Genomic DNA, 10,122 nt, shown 5'->3' with positions numbered 1-10,122 from the left:
ACCGTGATGTGAAACTACGCAACTGCAAACCCCTAAAGCTTAGACACAAAGTCTTCAAAGCATCAACCAAGGATGACTTTGATGAAACTAAAAACATAATGGTTTCCGACTTATATGTGCACTTGGCTATGATACAAACCTCCATTAGCCTTGACAATGCAAACAAAACAACAACAACAAACATAAAACAATTCAAATCAGTAAATAATGTAGATGAGCAGTTTCTAGTCAAAAATTGAAATAAACGGAAACAAAGTGCACTTTATGAGAAAACATATCATCAAATTTGAATAGAAACCAAAAGAAAGCTATGAGCAGTTGTAACATGCCATACACTTCCAATGAAGTTTATGAAACCAGCAGTTTCTACTAAAAACTTAAACAAACAGATGCATTTTATGACAGAAAATCTAAACAAATTCAAGTCCATCCGCAGTTGTAACATTGCCAAACACTTCCAATGCAATTTATGAAACCAGAAACTGCAATGCATTTTCTGCTAAAAACTGAAACAAATAGATGCCGTTTATGATAGAAAATAAAAAAACTTCAAATAGAAACCAAAAGGAAACTAAGATAAAAGTACTAAAACTAAATTCTAAAAACATATAATTCGATATAAACGAAAACAGGTTTTAAAGTACTCATACCTCACACCTAGGACTGCCAAAAATCCCTACAACAAAATAGCGGCTCAAAATCAAATCTGATCACAAAATAAAGAAGATAGGGTTTAGCATTGAACGCCACAAGATCGCGCCACAAAATCGTGCAATAAAATTGAGCTCGAAATACTCGAACTAAGGAGAGCAGAAATCACCCAAAACTGACCCTCGTTCATGCAAATCGAATGAAAACCTAGCAGAAAAATGAACGAAAACCTACCAGCAAATTGAAGCTCCAATGGCAGAACGAGAACCAGAGCTCAAAAACCTCAAAGCCAAAGGAAAACAAAAGAGAAACCAAGACCAAATCGCACGTAGTTTAAACAGTCAGGGGTAAAATAGTCATTTAGTTTGTTAGGTTTAAAGATGGGCCAGGCTTTTTGAGAAGAAGGGTGGAATTGTATTTTCGCTTTTTATTTTTAAGCTGGCCCAACGAATCTGGGCCTCCTCTTTGTCCTAATCTAAAATAGCAATTCTTTCCTAGGTATTAAAACCCAAACCAACTAATGTCTAAAATACTAATTAGTAAATTTAATTATGTCTAATACCTAATTTTCTTTAAATTTATATATACTAAAACCTGATGCAACTAGCCACTATTCCTAAAAGCAGTTGCAACCTCATGCCAAATTTTGTGAAAGATCGGGTTCGACTCGTACGAAAATGGCATTGGCTAGTAGGTGAATTTTTTTGAATAAAGAGTTGGGGAAATGGAGAGATGCGTTGGCAAAAGCGAGGGACAACCATCGAAGCAGCAAAAATCTTAGCATTGAGATAAATTATTTGTAATTTCTGTTTTATTAAATTTAATATCCTTTTTTTTTCTTCATGTTTCTTGCATTTCCAATATTTTTTGTAATAGATTATGCAAGCACAAATGTGGTTCGGTGCCATTGGCCAAGGCAGAAAAAATTTCAACCATAAATAACGTTGGGAGGTGGTGAAAAATTCTTCACGATTCAGAATTATTCCCACTGGTCCGACTGTTGTGTTGAACAAGACGCTACTCCATGATTCAACGACATCAGATTCGCCTTTGGATTCCCAGATGAGTCAAGACTCACCAATTCAAAAGGAGCCGAGGCCTATTGGTCAAATGGAGGGGAAGTCAAAGAGGGGAGTACTTCCAGCAATGATACTGCAAAAATTTTGGAGCAAATTGCAAGGAATGGCAACATGAGAATTGAGTTAGGCATGACAAAAGATGCGGACGAGAAGGCAATGAATGAAGAATATGCAGGAGAAATGGAGTATATACACAAACAAGACATTGAGAAGAAGGATCGGGAAACCATGGCTGTGGATACAAGCCATATGTCCCTTGAAACAAAACAATTTGGAAGCTAGAATGAAGGGATATTATGAGAAGAAGACTTTTCCGTGACGATGGACCTAGCTACACTGATTGGTTAAATGATCAAAACTATTAAGTTAGTTTGCTTGCCTTTTATTTAATTGTATTGCTTGTTTTGTATTAAAGTAGTTGTAATTCTTGTCTTTTATTTAATTAGTAGTTTTTCTTAATTAGTTGTCTTGCATTTTTTTTTTTTGGGTGAATAAGGAAATCATTCAATAAAATACCTTTTTATTCAACACATTGCATACATCAAACAAAACATAATTAAAAAAAAAAACCACAACCAAAGCATAGTTTAAAAAAAAAAAAAAAACCAAAGCAAAATTCAAAACAAAACACAAACAAAGCATACATCAATACAAAGCAAAATTAAAAACAAAGCACTTCACTTCATTCACCATCATTGCCTCTCACTGCCCATAAGTGCTCTATCAAGTCAACTTGACTTCGTTCATGAATATAAGACAATTGCATCTCTGTATATCGATCCATCATACAGTTCATGAAACTACCGTCCCTAACCAACGGTTCATGCTCCAATGGATGTCCATTTGCTCCCATAGGCTTTTCATAAATTCTTGTCACAACTGTGTTCATGGAATCAGGTTCGAACACGTCTGGAGCATCGTAATCATACTCATCCTCCACAATCATGTTATGGAGGATGATGCACGTCATCATAATGCTCCACAGCACCTCCTCATCAAACGTATGCGCAGCACGCCTAATAATTGCCCACCAAGCTTGGAAGATACCAAAACACCTTTCGACATCTTTCCTATAACCCTCTTGATGGCCAGAAAATAATTTTTCCTTCTCCGATGGGGGATGCGGAATTGATTTGACAAATGTGGTCCACTTCGGGTAGATGCCGTCTACTAAATAATACCCATTCTAGTATACGGTATTGTTGATTTCATAGGTGATATTCGGGGCTTCACCTCTCAAGACATCATTGAATACCAGGGATTGACCCAGCACGTTCAAGTTGTTTTAAGATCTGGCAACTCCGAAAAAGGCATTCCAAACCCATTTATCGAATCTAGCAACGACTTCGAGAATGATACTTTTTTGCCCTTTCCTATTCCCATTGTCAGGCAGTTCGACAATTCTTCCATTACAAGTGCATACAGTCGATGCTTCCTATGATGCTTGGAAAACCTTGAGATTTTTTGTAGAAGCCTTTGGAGGTCCCTATGCGTACGTTTGCGAAGGTAGTCCCTAGTGTAGAGAGTTTCGATTGTATCACAGAATCTGACCAAGCATTCTAGAATAGTAGACTTCCCCATCCTAGTAATCTCATCCACTTGATCAGCAAATGCACCACACGCCAGCAATCATTTAATAGTTGTAAGCTTTTGCTTCGGAAGAAGCCCCAAAACCCCATCAACATCACACTTCTGAACGAAGTATGCATCGTAATTGCAAACATCATGCATAACTTTATTGAACAAATGGGGTTGCATTCTATATCGCCCTCGAAAATCAACATTATAGTGCACATAATTTTGGATAAAGTAGTCTTCCAAAAGATTCTTGCCCCCAGAATGCCTATGTCTGTCCACGTTCGAGCCACGATGGACTTGTGAACCATGTTTGCGGCCTTGACTTGATATTCGAGCATACCCATTGTCATGACAACTTGTTCATCATTTCTTGCTACACCCTTTTTTCTTCAGCTCGTCTACGCCTACTTTCTTTAATGTCTCGCACTTGCCTCTCCAAGCATCTCCTCATGTCTGATATTGAGAGTGGAGTATGAAATCTAAAATCTAAGAAATGAAAGGATAGAGAAGATCTGGTGTGAGAGGTATGAGTTGAGCCTCTGGTAGAGATGACACGTCGCGCAATTTTATAGGGTGAAAATCTTATCTAAAATCTAAGATTTGTATTTTATAATAAATATTGACACATGGCACCCGAGAATCTTATCCTAAAATCTTATCTGAAATTTGAGATTTGTATTTTATAATAAATGTTGACACATGGCAACCGAGAATCATATTCGAAAATTTTATCCAAAAAAATTCATTCGAATTATGATATATGAATTTTATAATAAATATTGACACGTGGGAACCAAAAATCTTCTCCAAATTAATTGTTTAGGTTTATTAAAAAAAAAAAGTGAATAGTATTTGCCCTTTGTCATGGCAATGAGTGGAAACACACCTTACCTTTTGCAAGGGCTATCACTATTCACATGAATAGTAACAGCCCTTACCTCCTCTTGCCCTTTGCCATGGCAAATAGGTGGAAGTGCTCTAAGCATAGTGAAAGGAATTAATTGCCCCTGTTTTACTGTTCTTGACCCCCTTTTTTGTCTTAGAGCACAGTGAAATTACGAAATTACCTTTTGTGTCTTTGTTAGTATTGATTTTGTGATTGGCATTTCCTAGAGACAAATTAGACTAAGTAGAGATGGTAAATTAGTTGTGATGGCGGCTGTCAAAATTCCAAGATATGCTTTGAAGGCTTATATGTCAACCAATGATCACTAAGGTAAATTCTTCATTCAACCATGCATCCTGATTGTGATATTTCAAGCGTTATTTCAAACTCACAATCTGATTAACATTTTAATTCAGAAGAATTTTTATTTTAAGAAAGTTTAATTTATTTTATAAATTACTTTCTAGTTTGGAAAATTAATGTGTTGATTAGGAACTAATTGATCTTGTTTCCAATTTTGAAAACCATTATAAAAAGTAAGGCTTGGTTTTCATTCGTTCAACAACTTTCAACGACTAGAGTATTTGTTAAGTTTTCATATACATGAAAGAAAGTTGTTGTGCTTTATTTTCCAGAAGGATAAATCATCAAGAGTAAGATTATCTTGGTGATTTATCTTTGTATTCATATTGCATTCATTTGCATGTTAGGTGACTCATACGGCTGAGGGCACCAAGACCGTTGTGGCGGTTTTTCTCCGATGAGCTTGAATTGATCGTGACCAGTATCGGATTCAACATAAGGAGACTAGCCAGGCCAAGCCACAGAAGCAGAAATAGATTGGTCTACCACTAGAGGTATTTTGTTATTGCCTTTTAACGGTGTTATTTCACTCATGTTATAACATGTATATCTAATCTATTTATCAATAATAATAAAGTTTTTCTATTTAAACCATGCACTTCTCTTTGTTCACTCCATATTAAAAGTTCACTCTAACTTGTAATTCAAATTTTTACAATTTCTAAGAAAACCCCACTATCTTCCCAAACTAAATACACATCCAGCAGACAAAATAAAAATAAAAAACTCATCAACCCCACACCCCACACTTCTTAAAGAGATAAAAACACTGTTGTCAACTATTCAATATATAGATATAGATATAGATATATATATATACACACACACACAGAGTGAGCTTCGGCTGAAGGATCCCTCAAATAAGCATATTTGAGGGACACCCCTGTAGTGCCCACTCTGCATTATTTGTCACTAATCCAAACCTTCTATTTTTTAATATTCATTTAAAGATCATCTTTATAAAAACTCACTCGAATTCGATATCATTTGACCACTCAATTGAAATATTGAAATTTTAGTACTTTCTTGAAGCACCGTGTTCATTAATTTTGTAGGACACAATTTGATGTCGAAACGGTTTCCGATTTGTCTAATTTTTTGCAAGGATGATCTATGAATGTAGACTTTAAAAATTTATGGTTTGGATCGTTGAAAAAAAATTTGCAGGGAACCCTAAAAGGTGTCCCTCAATAGAAGGGGACTATATATATAAATATATATATATATATTTTGGACTTCATAAAAACATATTATGATCAAACAATATAATATTACTCAATGATGTTATATGCAATATGTTCTTCAATTTTTAATTTTTTTTATTTTTGAAGAGAAACGATGCATTGATAACAAACAGAAATAAAACTTAAGAGCTTAATTGACAACCCAAGAAATAATCTCACATTACATAACTCGATCAATTGACAACCCATAAGCCACTATTTGCATACCGTACTTGGGGTTTGTGAAGAGAAGATGAGAGTGTAGTAGGTTTTTTGGATTGAAAGAGAAAAGTAATCTGGCAGTAGGGTGTATAGGAGTTTGTGTTTTCCTAAAACTTAATATGAAGAGTGGTGGTGTGTGTGTATACTAGGGTTAAATATTAAGTTGGATGACTTTTTTTGTCTTTTTATACAATAATTCAACTTAAGAGCTTAATGATTTAAGTATTGAGGCAAACAAAGAAAAATGTGGAGTTTAAATAGAAAAACTCATAATAATAATGTATCATGTGTTCATGAAATATTAACTTTCTTATCAACTCATATTATAACACATGGATTAGCTGCACCACGTGATTGTATAGGATAACTAAATATATTTCTCCCAACGTTGTCATTTTCAGATGGGTTAACTTATTGCATGATATTTGGAAGAGGTCCCAAATCTGGATGCTCCGCCGATTAATAAATCATAAATCACTTAGTGCATTATATAATTTTATTCATTAGTATGAATTAATACATTAATTTTATGCATGCATATACGTGTTGTACAAAGTGTACCACTTACATATGCGCTTGAACTTGTCTTTCAATTATGTCATATGGTCGTTATTGGTGACTCGGAATAGGAAATCGGGATAATCTTGTTGGTAGTAACAGTTGGCTGGGTTTGTCGTACCAATGGCTAGTATTGCCGCCGGACTCTTGGCTTCAATCTTACTCGCAGACATCGCTGGCGGTATATAGGGTTGGTTGTCTTGGATGGTTCAAAACTGGAAACAAAAAGGCTAAGGGGCGTTTGATGGTTGCAAAATAAGATGAAAGCAGTATTGATAATAGATGACCATTCTTCGTAGACATCGCTGGCTATTCCTCGTAAGTTACATAGATAATAGATGACAGATATGAGATTTGATATTGTCAAGTGGGGCCGCTAGGACAAATTCGAATCTCAATTATTTTAACCTAACATTTGGATTTGTATTATTAGGAGGAACCAGATTTAATGGATACTAATAGCTTTTAAATTACCTTAAATGTTTGTCACGATAAATTTAAGAAAAACCACCTACTAACTAAAAAATGTTTTCGGCCAAAAAAAAAAAAACTAAAAAATGTTACTTTATACTTCAATTCAAATGCTTGTCACAATAAATTTAATAAAGATAAAAAATCACAGCCAAGAGCAAGTTGCTGTGAATCCTAAAACTAAAATATATTAATTTATTGCAATGAATGGGTTAGGATATATAAGCTGGCCTATATAATATCAGGAAGATTCTCCAATAAGTATTTTATGTTAAGGATTGGTTATATACTTCTAATCTTAGCTGTTAGATTGCATTCATTAAATGTGTTGATAGTTTATTAGATGCAATCCAACAATCGAGATCAGATGTAACTAATCCTTCACTTAAATACTTATTGGAGAATGTCTCTATAATACCATTACAGGAAAGTAAGTTGATGAAATCAACAAAACAGAAAGTGATCTCATAATTATTGATGAAATTGGACTTGAGTGGTAGTTAAGACTAGTTGATGAGGTAGTTAAGACTGGTTGATGTAGAATCCTCCAAAAAATTCAGATATTTTTAAGTTTTAATTAGGACGTGCTTATTCTAAAATGATCATAAAATCACCACCCTAGTGAGATTTCCCAACCAGATGGTGCCAAGTCAGCAACTTGGATAAAGTAATTATTCTTCTCATGTTTTTGTCTGTCATTCCCTGTCCTTTCCTTAATTTTTTGATACCTGACATCTCACTTAACCCTACTTTAATAGAGTTATTCCTACTCTTACTTACCCTACTTTAATACAGTTATTCCTACTCTAACTCTGTTATCTCTTAATAAAAATAAAATAATTAAACATGTCAACTCCTCCACCCCTCTCCCTTAACCCTACCTTAGCTCCGGTTTGGCTATGCATGTGAGAAGTTCATCCTCGTTGACATTAGCTAGGAAAGTGGTGTGGGCATTTGTATCAACGGTATCTACACAAACACTCATTCATCTCCACAGGCTTCTTAATGGCTTCAAACACCTTGAACTCAACAGTTTGGCCTTGTACAGTCATGGTCAATAAACCTTTCTTCACATCAATGATGGTGCCAACAGTAGCCATAAAAGGACGTCCCATAATGATGGGAACTTCTCTATCTTCCTCCATGTCAAGGATGATAAAATCCATTGGCAACACAAATTGATCCACTTTGATTAGTATCATCAACGATTCCAAGTGGATATTTGATAGACCTATCAGCCAGTTGCAAGCTCACAAAATTTGGTTTAATATCTCCAATGCCTAGCTGCTGAAATACAGAATAAGGCATTAAGTTAATACTTTGCACCCAAATCAATTAAACCCTTTTCAATATGTAAATTTCCAATACTGCAAGAAATTGTAAAACTCCCTGGATCCTTAAGTTTTGGTGGCAATTTCTTAAGGAGAACTGCAATGCATTCCTCAGACAACATCACTTTCTCATGTGTAGCAAACTTTTGCTTGTTTGTGCAAACATCCTTGTGGAACTTCGCACAAGCTGGGATTTGCTTCACTGCGTCCAACAATGGAATATTTATTTAAACCTTTCTAAACAATTCCAGAATATCCAGTGTTTGTTGATATCTCTTGTGCTTCTATAGTCTTTGAGGAAAAGGAACGAGAGGCACATATATTCGCTTCTTGGAATAGGTAGCCACTATAGGTTCTTTGGTAAACTCAATAGCTGTTGTAGGGACCTCTCTAACATTCGTTGTGGCTGAAGTGTGGTTATTTCCTCCACCTCTAACTCAATTTCAGCGGCTTGTTTTCCCTCTATTTCAACCTTAGAAACATCTTTAGGTCTAGCCACATGCCACTCCTCAATGTTTTTATGGCCTTAATGTGCTCCTAGCCTCTTGGATTTACTTCAGGTTGGCTAAGTAACTTTCCTGTCTCCCTCTCATTAACTATGTTTGCAATCTAGCTTACTTAGACTTCTAATTTCTGAATTGCAACATGACAATTTTGATAACCAGCTTGAAGGTTATTGTTTATTTGTTGTTAAGTTGAATAAACTTAGTCATAATCTTCGTCAAAGTTGGTTCTCTTGGTTTATTCGGATTGGTAGGTTTCTGCTGAGGGATAAATGCCCTACTCAGACAGATTGTTGTTGATCCATGAGAAGTTGGGGTGCTTCTTCCATCTTGGGTTATATGTTTTGGAGTAGGGATCATGTCGTGGCTTCTGAAAGGAATTTATTTGATTAGCTTGTTCCTACGTAAGATCACTCAAAGGGCAACTACTAGTTGGATAAGAACTATCAGAGCAAATAGCACACACAAAGGAAAGAGAAACAAATCTGGTCATTGATTGCATGAAAATTTCAAGCTTCTTTTCCAAGTTGGATACTTGAGATGCTGAAGCAACTCCAGGATTTGTTTTGACAATGTGCACACTAGTCTTCCTTGTGAATCTGTTATCTCCCCATTGCATAGAGTTGGTAGCAACTCTATCAAAAGTTTTGAAACACTCCTCAGGAAATGTGATACATGAAGGCTTTTCTAAGATTGTGGGCTGTGAATACTCTTTCAAGGGCTTAGTGTTGGCTGCCATTGACTCCGTGTCAAACTCTAGATCAGTAGCAAACGCTGGTTGGTTGACGCGACAAAGCTTTTGGAACATTTTTTCTATCTCAGGATCAAAGGGCACTAATTCTTGACCTTGGGATCTTGTGCTGGCCATTAACTAACACACAGAGCACACAAATAGTTGAGAGCAACCTACAGACAATGAACCAAAAGAGATAGTTAATAATAGGTGATGCCGGAAAATAAAGAAACAAATAATAAAAGAAAATAAATCAAAGAAATACAACAAAGTAAAACGATAACACAAAGATTAAAGGACGACAAGTTACTGAAATAACGACCAAAGTAAAGCTAAAATCACACAACACAAAACATTAAACTCAGTCCCCGGCAACGGCGCCAAAAACTTGATGTATAATTATACTACCTGAAAATTAGATAGTTAAATTCAAGAAATAAACTTGCAAGCACACAAGGTTAATGCAATATGGCGAAGGCAAGTACAAGGTCGTTCCCACAAAGACGGAATTAATTCTCAAGTTG

This window comes from Prunus mume, linkage group LG8, assembly GCF_029339155.1.
Source record: "Prunus mume cultivar Tortuosa linkage group LG8, ASM2933915v1, whole genome shotgun sequence".
Classification (NCBI taxonomy): domain Eukaryota; kingdom Viridiplantae; phylum Streptophyta; class Magnoliopsida; order Rosales; family Rosaceae; genus Prunus; species Prunus mume.
This window is presented reverse-complemented; position numbering follows the sequence as displayed.